We start from the raw sequence: 21,310 nt of genomic DNA, 5'->3' as shown, positions 1-21,310 counted from the left end.
GGTGCTCCTGCGTCTGCCTTGTGCTATAGCTGCGGGGAAGGAGTTGAATGCTGTTTGTCAGCAAAGAGAAGGCGTGGAAGCAACTGGATTGACTTTCTGCTGCCTGTAGGAGCAATATATGGTGTCCCCTGGTGATCTGTTTGGTGTGATGCAATACTCCCGACTTGCTGACTTGCTAATGGGGGCCCTGGGATATGTGTTCCCCATCCATTAACCCAGCCTTTCACCATCTCTCCCATCTTAGCACCTGCGGTGTCAGATTCGGAGCCTTAGTCTACATTGACTGGTAGCTGATGCTGTCATACCAAGTCCTATGTTTGTGTCTGTGGTCATGCAAACAGTACCTTAAGGCATTGGCAGATGATTGCAAAGCTGTTGTTTGTTTAGGGATCAGTTGCTAAGGCCACTGTAACTGTTCCCTTGTGAGCTCCTGCCTGTTCAACCACAGCGGCAGCTTTACTTTGTGCTTGCAGCCTGCTAAGTATTAGATGTGACTGGTCATGGCTTGGCAGGTCAGAAGTCTCTCCTTAAGGCTGCAGTTGTTTCTCTGCTCTAGGTCAGACCAACCTGTGTGTTTATCCGGGGTCTGAATCTTACACTTGATGCTCCCAGTTCTGTATGGCATTGTTTGGTACTTACATTTGTAACACAATAGGTAGAGTAACTGCAGATTTGGGGTCATCCAGCTGACTGCCACCCTGTCTTGGAGTCGTATTTGTAGCTATACAGATAGGTGCTAGGTGTAGAGATACGGAGGCACATCAACAGACTAGGATTTAGTTACCTCAAACGGGTCTGTAGGCTACAAAACCACCCATCTCATCAGATAACACCGGTGCGTGCATCTGAACCCTTCAGAGGCTTTGCATAGCTCTTTGGTCCCAATAATGTATTTGAGATCTGCTCTTTCCTGCTTCCTGTCACTCTCACTGGTTGGATTTGACTGATGCAGCCACGTGACAACTGCAGGCAGGCACGTGAGGCAATCACTGCTGTAAGGCAGTCACACATTCCTGATGAGAGCGCTCGGTGGCTCCTCCAGACCTGCAGTAAGTTCCCCTGTTGCGTATGGACTTGGACCACCCGTGGCTTTCATATTGCTGTCTGTTGCTTTTGAGTTGTAAGTGTCTCTCAAGCCGTTGAAGGGTGGCTCCTGGCCAGGGTTATGTCATGTAGCCATCAACAGGGCTGTGCCGTGATGCAAGGACAGCTTGGATGTGGGAGGAAGGCCTGGGAAGCCAATGTTATTGAGTTGCCCTGGGTTCCCGCCGCAAACCAATCCTGGCTGTAGGCCACCACAGATTCCTGTGGCACTGATTCCATCGCCTCCTTGCAGTCATCACGTAGTGCTCAGCACAGTTTCCAGGACCTGTAAAATTACTTGCTTTGATCTTTCTGGCTTTTTCCCCAAAGAAGAAGGGTTGTGATAAAGCAGATTGTGGAAGGAGTTCCTGGGCTGACGTACCTGCTTTAAACATCCTTCCACACAGGAGCAGCATTAACAAAACTGCATTGGAGGATCTATGGCCCTATTTTTTCTGTACAACAGAAGACTTAATTCTCCTATAGACATGTCCTCACTCTTGGTTGTTCCACTCTGTTTCCAAGTCCGTGATTGGTCTAGAATCAGGCAAGGCACTCATAGAAACAGAAGGCACAGACTTTGCAAGAGCAAGCGGGGTGGTCAGAGTGGACAGCCTGTGGTTTAAGATCAAAGCACAGTGAGGTACTCCAGGAAGCTTGCTCAGAAAGGTTGGACACACTTTATCTGGAGTGAGAAGAGAGAACCTGGAGAGGGCTTGCTCCAGTGAACTGGATAAGAACAGCCTCTGACAAGTTTCCAGCCACCATGAAACAAGAACTGAATTTTAGCACTAAGCAGGAATAGGATTAGCTTCTGAATTTGTGCTCAATACAGTTACTCAGTTGTGTGGCATTAGTTCCTCACTGCAATGGTGATTGCTATGGCCTGACATGGCAGAGTCCATGGCCAAAGATGATGGCTGTCCAAGCTGCATGTGAAACTGGACTGATGCCGTGTAGCGTGCCAAGCAGTTGATGTTCATGCAGTTAATACAGGCAGTTCTATAGGTGATGCTGCAGCTGCCAGTGCTAGAGGAAAGCTTGGCTGATCTCTTGCCAGTGCAGATCCTACAAATTCAACTGAAGGAAGACCCCATCATTGGGAAGTCTGTGCTTGGCTGCTGAAGCCGTCCTTGACACCCACATTGCTTGCAGCACCCTGGATTGTAGACAAACTCTTCCTTCACATGCATGGTTTATGTTTGATGCTCTGTTCTCATCTGTCCTATTCCGTGGTCCTTCCACTTCACAGTTTGCTTCTTGTGAGGGTGTTGAATGCTTTCACTGCTGATATTGGATTTGGGTAAAGGAGAGTTCATGGGAATAGATAAAAGGGTTATAAGCTTCGTCACCAGAACAGTCACTGGTTTAGTCTGAATTTTCTGGTTTTGATTGAGACTTAACAACATTAGAGCTTAGGAAATGTAATAAACCAGGAGACTTTCAGGTGTGCTGAACGCGATGGCTGGTGCTGCTTTACAGGGCAGAGTGAATTTGAGAGAGTAAATGCACTGAGGGCGTTTGGACACGGGCTGCAACGCTGACCAGCCCTGCTACTAGTGACTGGTTTCATGTGACTGAAGTAGTGGGCTTCTGTGCCAGTGCAAAGCTGTCTTGTGTGTGAGACTGTGTCTGTGGCTGTCCAACTTAGCAGTAAAAGCAAGAGAAGGTCATTCAGGTTCCAGGAGGACTCTGAAAGGTCGCTCTGAGGTAGCTGGTTTCTCCCTGACACGTCTCCTTTTCTTTAGTGATGAGCGATGCTCCAGGCTTCTTTACCATGTTTCCAGACTCCTGAGTCCTGCCGAGCTCCACACATGACGTGCCCCTCTCTCTGGGTTTGCCTTGCTAAGCACAGAGCTTTCTACTGCAGGTCAGCAGATCCTTTTCATATGAGAGTAGTGACTCACTCCAACAGGGTGCCCAGAGAAGCTGTGGCTGCCCCATCCCTGGCAGTGCTCAAGGCCAGGTTGGACACAGGGGCTTGGAGCAAGCTGCTCTAGTGGAAGGTGTCCCTGCCCATGGCAAGGGGTTGGAACTGGATGAGCTTCAAGGTCCCTTCAACCCAGATCAGTCTGGGGTTCTATGAAATGTCGGCACTACACAGCTTATGCCCTTGAAAGAACAGATAGCCAAGGTTTTACCTTGGTGAGTCATTTTAGCAGTCCTAGTGTCTCATGTAAATGTCAACCTTTACTTAGTGTAACTCTAGATCTTTGTGAAGGAGACAGAATTAGACTCAGCCAAATGAAGAGCTCAAGGACCTTTGCAACCCAACACCAGAATGATTACAAGGTACATACAGATCACGCTGTTGACACAGACCATAATGATGACATTCTAGCATTACCTGAATAGTTGACATGGCTGCAGAATTATGCTACAGGCAACACTAGGCCAAATTTAACACAGGGTTAGGAAAGTATTAAAGCTGCGTGGAGCTCCTTTGCCAGGTGTTCAGATCATGGAAAAGCCATTAAATCTGTTTTAGGAACTAAATGAGCATCTGCTGGATCTGAAATACACTGCATTGTAAAGAGTGTGCTTAGGGTGGGGGAGAACATGCTAAAATTTACACTTGGAAGTGGGGCAGACCTAGACTGCATCATCATGTTCATGTACCAGCATTAGAGAAGAGGCTCAAATAGATCTATGAACATAACAACTTTCAGTCAATTGGAAAGCAATGCATTTTGCAAGCCATCTGTGTGTACCTGATGGTGTTACTCATTTTCATAGGGGTGTTCAAGCTTTGGGAGTGGATGCTAGACACTTGCATATCTTGTGGCACTACCCTGTGCAGCTTAACAGTGATCTGAACATAGGACTGCAAAGAATGAGACTCTCCCAAAGGCAGTGGGCTGCAGAAAGCTCTGTCTCGAGCTGTATTTCTTCTGTGCCATATGGCTAAACAGGGAAATTATCACCACCACAGCAGCGAGCTTTCTAGTTGTGAGTTACTTGGTGATGTGAACGTGTGAGTTGCAAGTGGCTTCTGTTGCTCCTGGGGTGTGAATAACAGGGTTTCTGTAGGAAGTGAAAAGAGTGTGATTTGATTTCTCTTCCCACACACCACGGGTCCCGAGGTGACCGCTTGGATTGCAGGGAAAGGTGTGATGCTCTCCAATCGTGCAGTGATTTCCTCAAATGAGTGTTCTTTAGGAGGGGAAAAGGGCAGGTTTGCAGCAGTTAGATGTAATAAAATACAGAAAAGAAGCAAATAGCTGGAAGAGGTTATTATAGCCATTGATAAGGCATTAATAGAAATGCAGAATCCTGATTGGATTTGAGGCTTGCCGAGAGTCTTTTGTCTTGTATTTTCAGAACATGTAGCACTGAAATAAACTATTTCAAAGGCTCCTTTTGTATGGATTAGGTTTTTAATGCCTCCCATTGAGCAGGGAGGATATTGGGTTTGCATCTCAAGAATTGTGTATGGCACTCTTGGGGGTATTTCCATACATACTGTTCAGGAAGGCCAGTAAGGAGCACAGGCTTTCCAAGGACAGGCTCCCTCTGGGATTAACAAAGACTCTGAAGCACGGAGAACAGCACGCTGCTGAAATGTGCATCCTATGCTTCATGCTTGAAAGTCTTTGTAAGCTGAAGATGATTTCATGCGTTGTACAGAGCAAAATGTGGCAAGGAAAAGAACATCAGTGATCAGAGGGCTGGAGCAGCTCTGCTCTGGAGCCAGGCTGAGGGAGCTGGGCTGGGGCAGCCTGGACAAGAGAAGGCTCCTGAAGGGGAGACCTGAGAGCAGCTCCAGTGCCTAAAGGGGCTGCAGGAAACCTGGAGAGGGGCTTGGGACAAGGGCCTGTAGGGACAGGCCAAGGGGAATGGCTTGAACCTGCCAGAGGGGAGACTGAGATGAGCTCTTGGGCAGAAGCTCTTCCCTGTGAGGGTGCTGAGGCGCTGGCACAGGGTGCCCAGAGAAGCTGTGGCTGCCCCATCCCTGGCAGTGTTCAAGGCCAGGTTGGACACAGGGGCTTGGAGCAACCTGCTCTAGTGGAAGGGGTCCCTGCCCGTGGCAAGGAGTTGGAGCTGGATGAGCTTTAAGGTCCCTTCCAACTCAAACCAGTCTGGGATTCTCTGATGTGAATATGATGACATTTGGGCAATGGTAGCTTTAATATAGGAAAAAGCACAATAGAAACTTAATCTTGGAATCATTTCAGGCACGTCCGTGATGAGATGCTGAGCATCTGCAAACACACCCTGTGAGTGCCTCTCATGGCCATAAGGTCTGTGGGATGTCGGTGTCCGTGGGCAGCGTGCAGGGGTGCATGTACTCAGGGTGGTTTTGCTCATGGCAGACGTCCCACTCCAAGTGCAGTGTGAGGAGATGGGGCCCCGGAGTCTCTCCCTTCAAATCACCTTTTGATTGCCTTGAAGGTCCCTGATCCAGCCCAGAGTCCCTCCTGGTGTGGCTCTGGGGCCGCCTAGTGGGGTCCGCTCAATGTGGGAGAGCCAGGCTGTCCATCCAATGGCTGGGAATGGCTCAGAAGCAAAGGCTGAGAGGGAATTAATTTTATCCCTCCTATTACATGCCTTTTTGGAGCACAGCTGTTCCTCAGGGCTGGAAAATCCTGGCTTTCCCTCCCCTTATTTGGATAACAGCTGAACTACCGACTGATACTTGAGTCAAACTGGAGTTCCTAGAACCAAGTGACCTAAATCCCTTTTTAAACACCGACATTAAAAGACGCCTAGAGCTTATTTTAAGAGATGCTAAGCTTCCATTTGCAACCATGAGGCTCCATACTTGTTGAAGTGGATAGACCCATGTCAAACAGGGATCCTGCTCATTTGCTTCCTTCCCTATAAAAAACCCCAACCCTACCCCACTTCTTTGCATGCCAGAGCATTACAGGAACGTGGAAGGATTTTGAGCCCAGACTGCCTGACACGTGAAGCCTGCAGGCCCTGGGGAGTGCAGTGTGTGATGGTTCTGGTGCCATGGATGTCCCCTGCAGAGTACGTGCAGATGGGAGTAAAGGCAGCAGTATATGTGGGCATCCTAAGGCACCTGCCTGCTCTCTGCTGCTTGTGCTCTGTGTGCCTTTGGTGCTCCCATTGCACATCCCGGGGGCTGTGTTTGGTGGAGGTTGAGCGTCCTTTGGGTGGACCTGAGGACAAGTGCTCAGTGCTATGGGAAGAACCTGGGAATGGCTATTTCTGCACTTAGTGCTTGCATGGAGAGCTGGTGCACTGGGGCAGTGCGGAGCTGCTCTGCTTTGGTGCAAAGCTGTGAGCCATGTGCATGATCAGTTCCCCTCCTGTCTGCATGAGCCCAGCTGAGGATGAGGAGGGGAGGAATCAAGTTCCTGCTCTCCCTTTCATTGCAGACTGCTGGAGGATGCTATCCCCATTCCTCCATGGATACCTGCAGTGAATAATGGAACAGCATCATCCTTAATACATAAATACAACCCATGTTTTTCCATTTAAAGTAGAAAGCATCCCAGCTCTGCAGCCAGCAGGTATGTTAACCTCTCCACCCTCAAACACACTGATAGCTCTTCGGTGAGTCATGAAGAGGATTAGGTTAATGGAGCCAGTCTAGCCAGCTCCATCCTTCACGTGGGCACACCTTCCCAGGAGGTGGATATGTCATTCCCCCCTTGGGAGAAGGTTGGGATTGTGTGGTCATCGTGTAAGTGTGTGTGACTCATGGCTTTGCTATCCATGCTCCAGTGATGACTTGCTGCTTCTGCAGCCCATGGCTGTACTGTTACACTGGCACTTCCTGCAGAACACGGCGTGTTCTGAGCTCTGCTGTCCCCAGACCAGACCTGTCACTCGTGTCCCCCCTTCTTTGTGAAGTGTAGCACAGGATGTCTTTACTGTACCAGTTGTCACCAAAATGGACAAAGAGCCTTATGTGTCTCAGAGCCTCCTGCTTTGACTTAGCTGATTTAAATTGTTTTGAATAGGAATAAAGTATATCCTCAGGTGGGAGCACGTTCCAGTGTCTGCAGGCTGGTAGCAGTACAAAGGAATCTGCATAGTATTTTTCTCTGAAGTGCTACCCAAAGCAGCGTGTGCTATAACCTCTGTCACCTCCTGTCTCACAGGTGTGTTTTGGGTGAGTGTCCCACAGCATGTCCTGACTGGTGGTCTGATGCTTCTGCCATATAAACCTGTTGTCACCAAAGCTGGTGGATCCAGAGATGAACCAAAACTCCTGAGCCTCCTTATCCTCTCTTCCCACTGCTCGTGAGGCCGCTGTGCTGCCCGTGCTCTTGTGCAATGAGAGGGCTGCAGTGACAATGGAAGTGAGTGACTGAGTTTCATGCACTGTGTCTGATCCCTGGTGCCATAAGTGCTGCTTCCAGCCTGTGCCCCAGGCAGGGAGCCCGTGCACAGAACAGCAGCACTCAGTCCTCCAGGCTACCCATTGCTGCACTTCATCACCTCACATCTGTGCCCACAGTGATTTCTGCCCTAAACCCCTCTGTATTCAGCTCCCCCAGCACCGCTCACGCTGGGCACACGTTTCTATGGAATCACGGCTGAGGGCTCGCTCCTGCTCCAGCATGCCAGGCCTCCAGCAAAGCCAATGCCAGTGCTTCCAGAGTGGGGCAGTCAGTGGGTGAGATCTGAACTCAATGGCACAAGAACCCCAGGATCCCCCTGGAGACTTTTGCCTGAGGGGGCTGTTAGTTAAAGCTCTCTGGTCTCAGTTTCCCTGCTGTGCCGGGGGATGGTTTTAGCTCAAGAGCATCTGAGCTGCTGGGGAGAGCCGTCCCCTGTCCCCGTGTCAGTGGTGTGAGGATCTGGCCAGAGGCATCTTCCTGGAGGTGTCACAGCAGCACTAAGGGGTTTGTGGTGAGCACATGAACCATGCGGGCAGCCACTGCCCATCATCTGCACCACTGCCTGCAGTGCCGTGGGGTGGGCAGGCCTGGGGGTCATCCTATTGCATGTGCTGCAGTATCCCCACGAAGCCCAAACCAGGGACCTACCTGTTGCACTGTGAAACATGGTATAAAAACTATTCCAGCCTCGAAACTCTTCCACAGAGCATAAATCATGCATGAAAAGTGCAAATAACCAGAATATCGCTGAACACTGTAGTTTAGAGGCATGTTTGTAGAACTACGGTGTGGATTACGAAGCAGTTAAAAGTGCCAATTCCCAAACCCATCATTATTCAAGTAGCCTGAATTAAGCCATTGCTGTACAGTCAAAAGAAGCTTTTTCTAGGGAAATAATTTTACAAGCCCCCCCAAGCCATTTCATAGAAACCTGAGCTGGCACCAAGTATGACATACTGTTAAATAACTTGCATGGATGCTTCTTGAATGAAACACAAAAGCGCACCTGGTCTAATGGTTATTTTCTGTCTGCAGGAAGCATCAACGCTGGAGTGTTTAAGCTCTCACAAGCACCTCGTATGACAGTGAATGTGCCATGCCCCGTGCCCAAGGAGGACAAAAGGTGAGTTTCAATGAATGGCCGTGGCATTTGGGTTCCACAGGGTACCGTGTGCCTGGGTTGTGCCGAGCAGGGAACTCCTCATCCCTGGGGAGCCCACACAGGAGGATGGGGGCTGCACAGCCAGACCCACTCCGGGAGATGTGACCAGGCTAATTTTAACTACATGGACAGCATTTGGTATGGAAGCAGCTGGTGTCATACAAATCCACAGGCCTGTCAGGCAGCACAGTGCATCGCTAAAGCAAGGATGTTCATTTCCACCCAAAAGCAACATAGAAAGCCAGCCTTGATTTAGTTTGCTCTTGACCCAATGTTGATCAGAGCTGTAGCTCTGTAACCATAGATGTGCAGTGCCCAAACTCTTAGATTTTAATGCCGTTTCATTAGAAAAGTGAGGCAGGACTCATATTGCATTTCATGCTCGTACATACCTGCTCCTGTTTCCAACTGGTGGAGAGGTTTTCTGGTCATACTCTCTTTGTTCGCCTCTCGTGACAAGGTTTTCTACAGTTAAAAGTTTATCTAATGAAAGCCAGCACCATACCTCCACTCTGCACAGTTCCCAGTGCTATGGAAAGACTCTCACTGAGAAGATGCATTATATTCTCTGGCTCTGTAGCATCTCTATCCCTTCTCTTTTGTTTTTAACCTGCCTGTGAGCCCTGTTTAGGAGGTGGCTGTGGAGCCCAGCTGATGGGCACCTGAGCCCACATTCAGCTGAGTGTCTTGTGGACCACTTGCCTCTTCTCTCAGCCCAAGGTACTAAATGAAGTATTGGTGGATTGGCTGCTTGCAAAATGCCTTGTTAATAAAGCTGGATGTTAAAGGGGGCAAAGCTCATGGCTTCACCCCATGTACATGTGCTGTAGAGCTGGATGCACTCTGGTTGGCAGTGGAGTCCTCTTGCTTTGGAAACCACGGGTCCTGGGTTTCCTTGGTGTGAGGGCAGGAGATGCTCATACAGGCAGGAAGACTGAGCCAAGCTTGCTTTGGGGTAAGAGCTCCTGGTTTGCCAGGATGCTCAACTGACCACCCTTGTGAGCCCATAGGTAAGAGCAGGGCTCAGTGTGCCAGAAAGGGGGATGCTGCTCTCTGAAATCAAAAATCACATCCCTGCCTCTCCTCCCCACCCCTGAAAAGCCCTCAAGTAACAGGAGAACATGATTATTGTGCTAGAAATTAAAGTGTTACTCACCTCTCTAAGCCATCAGTTTGGGTTTGGGGCTCTTGCTGCCAGTGCTGAGTCTTGAAGTGGGAAGTCTCTTCTGCACCAACTCCCCTCTGAGGACTGAGGCTGTCTGGGGTGGTGGGTTACATGTCTAACGTTCACATCCCTGCTTGTGAGTGATGGCATGGCGGGAATGTCAGCTGGATGGGAATAAACTGCAGCAATTTATTCTCCCCAGCCTGTTTGGAAGTCAGCAGAGCGGCACCGTTAGCTGGAACAAACCAGCTCCGCTGTGGTGAGATGCAACAGTGGCCAGATCCGGACTTACTCATAATTTATCAGTCCTGAGCGATGGAAAGATGCCAGCTCAGGTTGATTGTGATTCTCTACTTTGAAAGAGAAGTGTAGTGAAACTTCATTAGAAGCAGGACTCTCATACAGATCTGGAATGTAAAGCATTTCCTATTCACTTGGAATATAAAGAAAACCTGAGCCTCTCCCCTCTCCGCAGATGCTGAGGAATGCAGGGAGATAGCTTGGGTTTGGTATAGCCAATTCAGGTCTTACTGACCTGAACAGTTTCACATTAGCATCCTCCAGGCTTGGTAGAAGAGCTGTGTAAAGCTTATGGGAGCTGAAGTAATGTCCTGATGATGCCAGAAGCACAGTGCCATTGGTGCTGAGGTTTCAAGCAAGGTGCTTTATCCAGTGAGGTGCCATATAGAGAAGGAGCTGAGGGCATTGCTGAAGTGCAGGTTGTGTCTGTGCCCAGTGCCAGTGCAGTGTGCTGCCCTGGGAATTCCAGTGCTCCAAATCACAGTTAACAACTCATTTGGAGGAATTGCTTTGTGTAGATGCATGAAGGGCAGGAGGGATCCCCAAGCAAAGCTGCCCATTGCTCTCAAAGTGTCTGTAAATCAGCTGGATCTTATCTTCTACCCTAGCAGTGCACTCCCAAGGCTGAAGGGGTGTTAGACCATGCAGTCTGGGCGCTGTCAGCCTTCACCAGTTTTGTGACCATGCAAATAACCTTGGTGCTTTGCACAGCCCTGCCCAGCAGTATAAGGTACACTGAACTGGTCACCTTCCGTGGGGTTCTGGAGCTATGGATTCCCAGTGGGAAAATGCAGTTTGCAGACTGGTTCCAGTTACCTGCCTGCTTCGTATGTGCTGAGTGCCAAAAGCTGTGCGAAAAGGTATCAATCACTTCTGGCTAAAGCATCTCTCCTGGCACTGTTATTAATGGCTGTATCACCTTTTTGTGTCCCTGCAAATTGCATCGAGGCCATCTGGGCCTGAGAATGGGTGGATCCTGCCCTCCTGGTGTAGGGATGCTCTGGGAGCTGCCCCTGCTTCCTTTGGCTGTACTTTGCCTCTCTGGTTCTCATCTGTGCTTGAAGACCTGTGAGGGGTCTTGAACTCCAGGAATGCTGCTCTCCCCCTTCTGCGGATAAGGAACTGTGCCACAAGCCAGTGAGATTCGCTTGCATCCTCTGGCTGCACAATCCAGCCCCAGCAATTCCAGCTATTGCTCACCTCTTGATGGCGTAATGGGCAGATGAACTTTTGATGCTGGCTCGAGTGCAGGCTGGTGGGAAGAGACCGGCTTATTCCAGCCATCCTAAACCCTTCCCAAAATGGGAAAGCAGCTGGCGCGAAGGCCACAAGTGCTGGGGCCCTTCTTCCTGAAGTGCTTTGTCAGGGGCCTCTGAAGTGACATTTCAATTTATACCCCATCAGACTCGGGGACAGATGAGCAGTGATTTGGTTTTTCTTTTTCCCAAACTTATTTTTCCAAAGGGATTTCTGAATGGAGGAACGTAGGTAATGAATGGTCTGGGTGTGAAAATGAATGGACCTGCCTTGAAACTAAGTGTCTTCACTGGCAAGTTGCTGTCTAGGGTAGTTTTGGCAGTAAGAGTTGAATTAATTCTTATGGTAGATTCATTGTTCAGGAAGAAACTTCTCACTTTTGTAAGGAAATCCAGCACACATTGCCACTCCTGTGTGAAGAAGCTGAGTGTAACTGCTGTTCACGTCACAGGGAGCTTGGAATGAGGAGAGAGCTTGGCAGAGGAGCTCCTGGTAGCCTGGCAGGCTCCAGTGGCCTTTCCCAAAGAGTGGTTTAGCTCTGGTTGTCAGAGGCTGTCTGAGGATAGATGATGGAAGAGAGGGCACCGAGCAGACAGGTGGGCAAGGACGGTGCTCTGCATCTGCATGCTTGACAGTGGTGATGCCCATTGCTGCTAATAGTGCTCTTCCATTAGATCCTCAGTGCAGTGCAATGGACACCATTGCAGGTAAATAGTAATCATCTACCAACAGAAGAGAGGCCTGGGGAGGTTTAAATCAGGTGGAGGAGCCTTTGCCAGAAGGTGTCAGAGCTTGCCTGTGGTCCAGAGGCAGCAGAGCGTGTGCCGGGAGGCCCCCCAAGCCCTCCCTATCTTCTCCCCACTGAGGTCTCCAGGTGGGTGGTAAACACTGAGGGGCTCAGCCAAGTCTGGCTGATTGCACTCCCTCAAACCTGTCTGAAACCGGCCTCACCGGTAGGCTCAGCCAAGTCAGTGATTGAACTGAACCAAGGCTCTGAATTCAGCGATTGTTGGGCTGCCTCCACCTTTGACAGTTCACTGCTCCAGCCCCAAACTTGGCTTGGGATGGTTCCTCTGGCTTCAGAGGAGCAATGCAGGGTTATGGGAGGGCTGCGTTTGCACCAAAGGACACATTTAACCTCTCTCCTGCCGTTACTGGTTGTTCCGCTACAGAGATGATGTTCTCATCTCATCATAGAGAGATGATGTTCTCACTGAGCCAGATGCTTATCATGAGTATCTTGGTGTAAATTCATATTATCTCAATGATGTTAGGCAAGTACTCATCTCAATTATGCTGGCACATCTTTGTAGACTTCAAGGGGATTGAGCAAGTGGGGTGGAAAAGATTTGCAGATGGGCTTGAGTAACGTGGGACCGTGTTATTGAGTAACCAAAGTGGCATTGCTGGCACAGGTCCTCAATCATCTGCCACTATTAACCTCTGAAAGCAACTTCGCAGAGGTGCCTGCTTGCTCTCCACACACTGAATCCCTGGAGCAGGGTGTTCGTGGGGAGGCTGACTACCCTCAAATTAAATATCACTGACAGCGCTGCAATAGAGCCGTTCCTATGCGATGCCTCGAGGCATCTGCTTATTGGATGATCTTACAGCTATGTGTTAGGGCAGCATTCCCTTGGGTTTAACTACAGACGTTTTGACATATCTAATATATTTTCCACTGTAACTTAAGCCTCTGCCAGTCTGGGCTATACAGACTTATCTATAGGCAATCTGAGGAGTGGTGAGCATGGCTGGATATGTGCCAGTCCTGGGTGGGACACTTACCCTCATACCTATAGAGATAGTGCACTGATGTGCCCCCAGTTGGGTCCTAACAAGCCTCTGCAGGATGCATCATGTTGCAGCTCCACAAAGCATGCCGGAATTGTATGGGAGTGTTGCCCATTGGCGGGGGTCTGGGTTTTTTCCAGCTAGAGCTGTTTCAAGAGAGGGATGTTTTATCCTGGCCTTTCCCTAAGCACCCTAGAGCGGAAAAGATTGCATTCGTCATGATTCTCCTTCCCTTTCCCATCACGACAGTGGTTTTACAATTGGCTTTTACTGGGGTAGAGAAGATGTCTGAAAGCAGAGGCTCTGACCCGGCCGGAGCTGGCCAGGACAAATGCAGTGTGTGGATCGCCTGCACTCGGCTCGCGCCGCCCGGGCGTGCTGTTTATAGCTCCCTCTGCATGCTCCGAATGCCACCCCGACAGCTGCAGCTCCCCATGGCCACACAAGCACCTCTGGCCCTCCAACCCTTGCAGGTTTCAACGCCCATAAGCAAGGACACTTAAAAACTGCGCTGTCTGTGCTCTACCTGCCTTCTCTGTGTGGCACAGCACCTTTTGTCAGTGGTTAGTGGGTAGGGAGAGGCACAGTACGTGGTGTGAAACCTGTGGAGAGCAGGCTTAAGTGCTAAAGGCAGGGCACAGTTGTCAGTACAAATAACCCTCTGGAAGGACAGTGGGAATGATTCTCATACAAAGCAGCTGAATTGGGCCCCAGCAAATTAACACCCTCCTTTGTCTGACTTCAAACCAGTACCCCGGGAGCTGCCATCTCTGTATCAGGTCTGAATGCGAGCTGAGCATCTTGAGAAGGCAGTTCGGCAGTGGTTCTGTTGCAGTCCCACAGGTCACGGGCTGCAGTGGTGTCACCCTTAGCAGAGAGGGGGCAGATCCCCTGTCCCCATGCTGGGTAGAGATACCCCAGCACTTCCATGGGGATTTGTCACCTCCTGCCCCACTGAGGGGGTCCTGAAAGCAGAGAAAGTGGCTTTGCTTGAGGAGGAGGAGGGCGGTGGAGGAAGGCTTCAGGGAGGTGACTCCCAGCAGCATGAGGGATGGGGATCTGCGAGCCTCTGTCAGTGCCTTCAATGGGGGATGAGAGCAGACTGGGTTTCTGTCTGGGTTTTGTGCATGGAGCCGGTTCTGTGTCCCCTCAGTAGCAGGAAAAGTGCTTGGTGTGTTCTCCTGGGGCCTGCTGGGTTTATGAGCTCCAGGAGCCGTGCTCGAGGAGCTAAAACTGAGCTAAACTAAGAGTAATCTCACCCTAAAAGTAAGCACTTATCTCTGTTCTTGCCCCCTCTTTGTTTCTGGAAGGATGCTGTGTCTCATTTCACGCGGCATTAACATCTGTGTCAGCAGGGATTTCCTTGTGATATTTCGCATGTAAATAAATCCTGCCTAAAGCCCCATTTATCCCTAAACTGCCACAGGAGACCCTCGGGCATCCCAAGGGTTTCCTTTTACTCCGGATATTAATTTCTCAAGTCATTCCCTCTTGCAGGCTGTTACTTGGCTTGCCCGTGCTTGCCAGTGCCCAGCAAACGGCAGATGGCACCAGCGCCCTGTGTCTGCTCGGGCCAGCCACAACTGGCTTCAGACCATCTCAGAGCTGGGCCGGTGAGGTGTCGCTGAACGATTCAGCTGTACAGTTACAGCTGCTAGCTCTGAGTCCTCCGGTAATTCTCCTTCTTGGGTGCCTTCCCGCAGTGGTTTGTAGCCAAGCAACCTAAAAGAGCTGATGCCTGCTCTGTGGCTCAGGGATGGGACACTCCTTGTCACCCAGGTGAGCACCAACCGTCCATCCTCAAGGCTGAGACAGGAGGCAGCTTGGTGGAGTCATGGGAAGGGATGAGCTGCTTGGCCGCACCATGTGTCCGTGTGTGACAGCAATGGTTGGGAATTGTAGCCTCTATTTTAACCTGGCCTCCTGCGTGACTTGGTTTTGTGGCTGCGTTCCCAACCTTTACATCATCACAACCCTGTGTCCCACAAACACCCTACCCTCTAGCACCTTGTTATAAGATGGCTTCTTAATTCCTTGTATGGCTTGGAGGCGGTAGGAGCCATAGAAGAAGCTTGTCAGGCTTTGGATGTCAAAGAGTAAGCTGTGATTATATAAACAAGCAGAAGAAACTGTAGTTAAAGACCTCACAAAGTTACAATTGCCATGGCTTGCCTTTAGTTTTATGACAACTCAAACCATAGTGATGGTTCCTTGTGTCCATCCTATGTTTGAAGAGGTTCCTATCCCTGTTTATTTCCTCTGTGTAAATGAGCATCGAACTGCTGCCCGGAGTCTGTTAGTTTGATTTGCATTATGTTGTCCATGTGCTATAGAAAATAACAACCATACACACAAAAAAACCACTTCTGTTCAAAATGTGTCGCCATCCATTTGTTAAATTTCATGTGTAAAATTGAAATGGGCAAAATCCAAACGAGCAGAATCATTAGGCTCTTGTAGAGGTTTCTCATTTGGCAAAGACATGAGCTGTGGCTCAAAGACACCCTTTGTGTGAGTGCCACGAGCAAACACTGTGGCTATTTTTAGAGAACATATTTCCTTCCAGTCATTCCTTTGATAAGGCTCTATCCCAACAGGATTTGATATGATGTTAGGTTTTGCTGCATGTACTAATACACATCCTACCATCGCAATGCAACAGGATCTTGTATTGAGTCTGTTGAAAGCGAGGGCCGAATCTCTCTTTGATTAAACCATGCATCACGTGCATCCTGAGCTATGTAAGTACCCGAGATGTGGCTGCTGCCTGGTCATGGGCATGGCTTGTCCTCCATGTGCGCTGTCCTGGCTCCAAGGGGCAGCTCTGCCCTGGGCACACCAGGGAATGAGAGTGTTTGCAGCAAGGAAGATTGATCTTGAGAGGGGTTGGAATAGCCAAGTCCATTAGAGCTTCCTGGGAAATATCAGCTCGGATTCATGCTGGCGTACTTGGGAAGTGTTTTAAGAAATCAATGCATTGCAAGGCTCCCAGCTTGTCATTCTGACCCCATTAGGAGATTTGTGTGAATTCTGAAGCTAATCTTTCTATTTTAAATATTACTTTGAATGTAGTTTGAACTTGTCTATCTGGCAGAAGGGGAACAATTAAAGGAAAGGGAAGATTACATTGTGTTACTTTAATTGTGATGGATGGAATCGTCTGCTGAAGGAAAATATCTGCAAAGGAGATCTAAATGCAGAAGCAAAGATGAAAACGGGTTTCAGCTATTCCACTCCCTGTGATAGATGTATATTTATGTAATGCACTCCTCGTATCTCGATAACACACTGGGCCCACACTGCAGGGTTAATGCCACTGAGAACAGCAGTGAGATTATCTCTGAGCCTGTGTAAGTGTGAGAAATCAACCTTTAGTTTCAGGTCCTGTATTTATCCATTTATACTTGTAAAACTGCATAAGGGAGAGGAGAAACGTCCCTGACTGGGTGCACTGCACCAATGTCTAGTGTAATTCAGGATACAGGAAGCTATCACTTGGCTATTGCCAGTGCTTGTCCCACTGTCAGTGCCATGGGGCAGAAAGTGCAGGTTGGGGTGCACAGGATTTTATGACAGCTCTGTATTAGGCAGTGGATTTCAGGAGAGCAATTCTTAGGAAGCAGCTTTAGGTGGTTTTCCAGCTGCTTTGCACTGGGGCAAAACATCTCTTGGGAGAGAAATTCTGGCCTAAAAGCTGCCTATGCAGGCAGTTTGGAGAGAAAACCCAAACCTGGCATTGAGGCTGGACGTAATTCACTGATCCCTGTGAGACCAGCTCATCCCGGAGGCCTGGGAAGATGATTCAGGAGCCCCAGATCTTGAGCAAGGACAAACCCATGTAGTCCTATTCTGTCCTGGTCCCCTGCTCTAATCACTGCACAGGACTGGATGAAAAGCAGTGCAATGAATAGGCTGGGTTTGCAGGTACAGCGTGGAATGTCTTGCTGAAGAATAGTTCATATGGATCTGTGGGATGCATACACAATGCTTTGATCCCTGCTTCTCCTGTCCCCAGCTGTTAATTATAATTGTTAACTGCAGGTTTGGTAACAGAGTCCTGCACAACCGCACTGATTGTGAATGGTGGCATTTCTTTAGAGGAAAAATCACTGTGTTTGCAGGAGCACTGTGAGGCTCCAGTCGCTGGTGTAAGTGAATGTCCCGTGGTGCTCTGTAATGAGAGCACAGTGGGTGTAAGTGGGAGGGTTATAACAACTTGCATCCTCTGCCTTCCCAGGGCATTAATGCTGCATCTTGGAAGCTGTAAGAGATTGAAGGAATAGAATCTAATCTTGCCATAGACTCTGAGTTAAGCAAGGTTGCTTCGGTGAGGATGAAATAGAAGCATCAGCTCCCTTTCTCCTCTCCCTTCAGCTGCTGGGAACTGAGGTACTCATAGTCTAAATGTATTCCCATCTCCCTCCAGTGTAAGTTAGGGACATTTGAATTCCCCTTGGACCCTGTGAACACCTTTGCTGCAGTGTGGACAGGGTCCTGCTGGCTCAGTGTCCATCTGGGGCTTCCCCCTCAGTCCCTGGAACCCTAAGTCACATCTAACAGCGTGTCAGGCCCAGTGTTTCAGTGCAGAGGTGCCAGCCAGGCGTTGCAGGGCAGGGAGGGTGAGTGGGGCCGTGCCGTGTGAGGGAGGAGCTGTGGAGCATGCAGGATGCCTCCTCCCGCAGTGAGAGCCCAGCCAGTCCCTCTTTGCACCTTCCACTCAGTGACACGACGCGTGGTGCGAGGCTCTCACTGCCCAGCATAGCTGCTTTGTGACTGCTGTGTTCAGCTGCACACGTGCATTTCTCACCTACTCTGCCATGGTAACTTGCTGCCATCCAAGGGGTTTTGGTGTTTGGGAATGTCGTGGGAACTCGTGTTTGGGGGAAGGAAAATCCCTTTTGTTTTCTCATCAAGCTGTAGGCAGCAAAGCTCGTCCAGCCTGTTCTTTTGGATGTGGCTGGTAAAGAGGAGCACATAGGGAGAAAGGATATCTTCAGTCAACAGCATGTGCTGGGTCAGGGTGGTGAGAGTGTGCTGCTTGTGGGAGCAGAGAAGTTTTCCCCATCTATTCCATAGCTCAGAAAGGTGTTGAGTCACTGGTGAACCTTGTATGACTTCTGCCTTCAGAGAATCAGACAAGCAGTGGCAGACAAGTGATGACTTTATTAAAGCTGCCCTTTTTGGAGCTTTAAACTAATATCTAGACAGTGATCTATACACCAGGGTCTCTGGCTGTAATTTCTGTGGCTTGGCGTTACCTGGAGGTGTGCTGGGTGAGCGCAGCAGTGCAGATCCCAGCAGTGCCATCACCTGCAAGTTCTTGGTACCTCGAGGGACCAGCAGGTACAGACAGAAGCACAGCAAACATATACGCTGTCTGATGCTTATTGTTAGCTCCCTTCAGGATGTATCATCTATCTCTAAGCTATTTCAGTTCCCATTTCAGCCCATACGTTGCTGGCAGCTGCTTTGCTCTGTCACTAGAGCTTCTATCTCGAGCATGGGAGTGACACTGGTAAATGCTGCTGGAGGTGGTGAATGGTTTGTGCGAAGCTGAATGACATTTTGTCCAGGAAGTGATGTTTTATTGTGAAAGCCTCATATGTGCAAAGGCACTGCAGCAGCTTTTGCCTTTAATCAAAGCTGCATATGGAACCTATGGGGCAATTGGGTCTATGGAAACAAAGCTGCAATGTAAGTGTTTAAGTCTGAGTGCTGTGGTAATAAAGCCGTTAATATTTGAGTGTATTGCCAATGTGTATTGGCCGTGCACTGTCCTTTTCTGCTCCTTTCTTGGTTAATGGAAGTAGCTGTTGGATCAAAGTGTCAAGGGTTTGCGTTGTGCAGATGTGAGTTTGCACCTCTCATCACTTGAAAATCAATCTGCAGAAGGTCACTTGCTAGGAGCAGCTGATCAGCGGCTCTCTGTGCTTTCCCCTTTCAATAAAACCCCTGAGTCGAGCAACAGAAGCACTATCATTAAGGGGCAATATTTCCCTTTCCCTTATGTTACCAGCAGGGAACCTGGCATCAAGAGGACAGAAATGCCTCTGCCCCATTTGTGTGAGCCCAGGCTTCCCCTGTGCACAAGGGAGATGAGGATGCTCTTTCTTTGCCAGCTAGCAAGTGGTACCTCGAAGGTAAAACAAGAGCCACAGTAGACCTTGATTCTAGTTTTCTCTGTGCATCTTTCTCAATGGCCCCCAAGTTAGATGATGATGATGGTGCAAAGATCTTCTGACCTAGCAGAAGATAACTTGAAGGTTAATACTCTCTACTCCTGTATTTTACCCTGGAGAGTAATGGCTTGAATGTAAAGGAGTGGTTCTGAGATGCATTAAAATCACAGACTCATGCTCCTCTTACATGACTTCCTTGTTAAAAGGTATATAGTGCAATTTGACCGGCAAGGCCATAAGTAAAAAAGGGGCCTCAGTGAACAAAGCTTCGGGTGTTTTCTGACTGATGCTTTAGATGAGGAAGAGTGGTACCTGGTGTTCCACCAGGCTTGGACTGGAAACTGTGCCCTGAGGGGTGGCACAGGACTGGGCAGTCCTCAGGAGGTCTGTTTGTGCTGCAGAAGTGGCTCCTTGTACTGATGGTGGATGTCTGGTAAATGGTGGAATGAGGCTTTCAAGCAGTGAAAGACTCACTTCATTGCCTAGAGTATAAGTTTGCTTTCTTTCCAGCTGGATAAAGAATGTCAGAATCAAAGCACATTCAGATCCAGGTTTGCAAGAAGAAAGCAATGTGGGGAAAACTACGTATAAGGAATTAGGTAAGGAAGAGCAAAGTGTGTGAACCTGAGTTAGGAAGGGACAAACAGGGGCATCTGAAGGGAGCACGGCACAGTGCTGGTTTAACTACTAGCAGGACAAGTCTATGGTGTGGTCAGCAGACGTCTCAGCAGGACCAAAGCCTTATTCTAAATCTGTCCCTTCCAGTTCCAGTGCTCGAAGCCAGGCACAGCAGGAGCCCCAGATGGTGAGCACAAGGCAGGGCCGGGAATGGGGGCCAGGCTGTGTGCTCTGTACAGATCTCATTTCAATGCTGAGCGTCAGTTCCACACCTTCAGCTTGTACAGCAAACGCGGCGCTAATCTGATTGTGTTAAAGGTGGGATGTGAGCACTGCCTGCCTCAGGGACCCGTGCGATTGCTCTAAAGGTAAGACACAAAAGTCACTATAAAAGGTTGACACATATTTCTGGAGATCAGATTTGACAAGCATCCTCCAGACAGATTTAATACAAATGTAGATGGCAATGATTTGCAGGGTCTCTGGATTCCGATCATCTGAGGCAGTTCTGTTGGTCTCTTTTTCTTATATCCGTACCATGTACTGAAACATTAACTCCCCAACCCATCAGGACCCAACAGATGGAGTGGGCAGGAAGCTCATTTCTATGGATTTCAGCCCTGGTTGGGTCTGTGGGGTGAAAAAAGAAAGATAATGAATTACTTCTTGCCTTTTACATCTGGCCAGATGTGTGAGGCTCCTGCTTTGTCGCAGCTCCGCATCCTGTCTCCACATCAGCTGGTGGCCAAAGTGGCTTCCAATGGGGGATTTTGATTTTGGCTCCTGGTTTGCCAGAAACATGAACAGCGAAAAGGCAGAGATAAAAAAGCAACCTCCAGTGTGAGGAGATGCTGAGCTGGAGCCAGCAACAAGCTTCCCATCGGGATCAACAGTGCTAAGTGCTACGTGATGGCAGGAACACAGGCGCACACCCTCACAGCTCCTCCAGGGCCACATCTCCCAGGAGCAGTGTCTGGTGCAGATTTAATTGGATAAATCTGTGATTATACTTCAGGAAAAGCATTTTATCTCACTGAGCACAGGATGATCTCAAGAGGTCCCTTCCCGTCCTTGGTGATTCAGCCATTCTCTATGGTTTAAAGCCTTCTTAATTATTAAACTACCAGTTGAGTTTTGATCTGTTCCAAGGAAACAAGCAGCTGCTATTATTCCTTAGCAGCAGATGCACTGTAACTCTTGATTGTATTAATTTAACCGTTCATCATTTGGTTATGTTCATTATTTGCTGTTGCTATTCTCAAATGCTTTTCATACAGCTGCTGCAGATCCCTCCATGCAGACACATACTGGAAGTGTTTAATTCCACGCAGCCTTTTAACTCAATGGGAGTACGACTCTTTGTACACTGGATATTTTCCTTTTGGAAAGAGGTGAGGACTCAAAGCTGCCTAAGCAAAAGGTGATGACCTCTGTA

The sequence above is a fragment of the Psittacula echo genome (genome assembly GCF_963264785.1).
Source record: "Psittacula echo genome assembly, chromosome: 11".
Classification (NCBI taxonomy): domain Eukaryota; kingdom Metazoa; phylum Chordata; class Aves; order Psittaciformes; family Psittacidae; genus Psittacula; species Psittacula echo.
The sequence above is the reverse complement of the archived record's forward strand: the minus strand, read 5'-3'. Positions refer to the sequence as shown.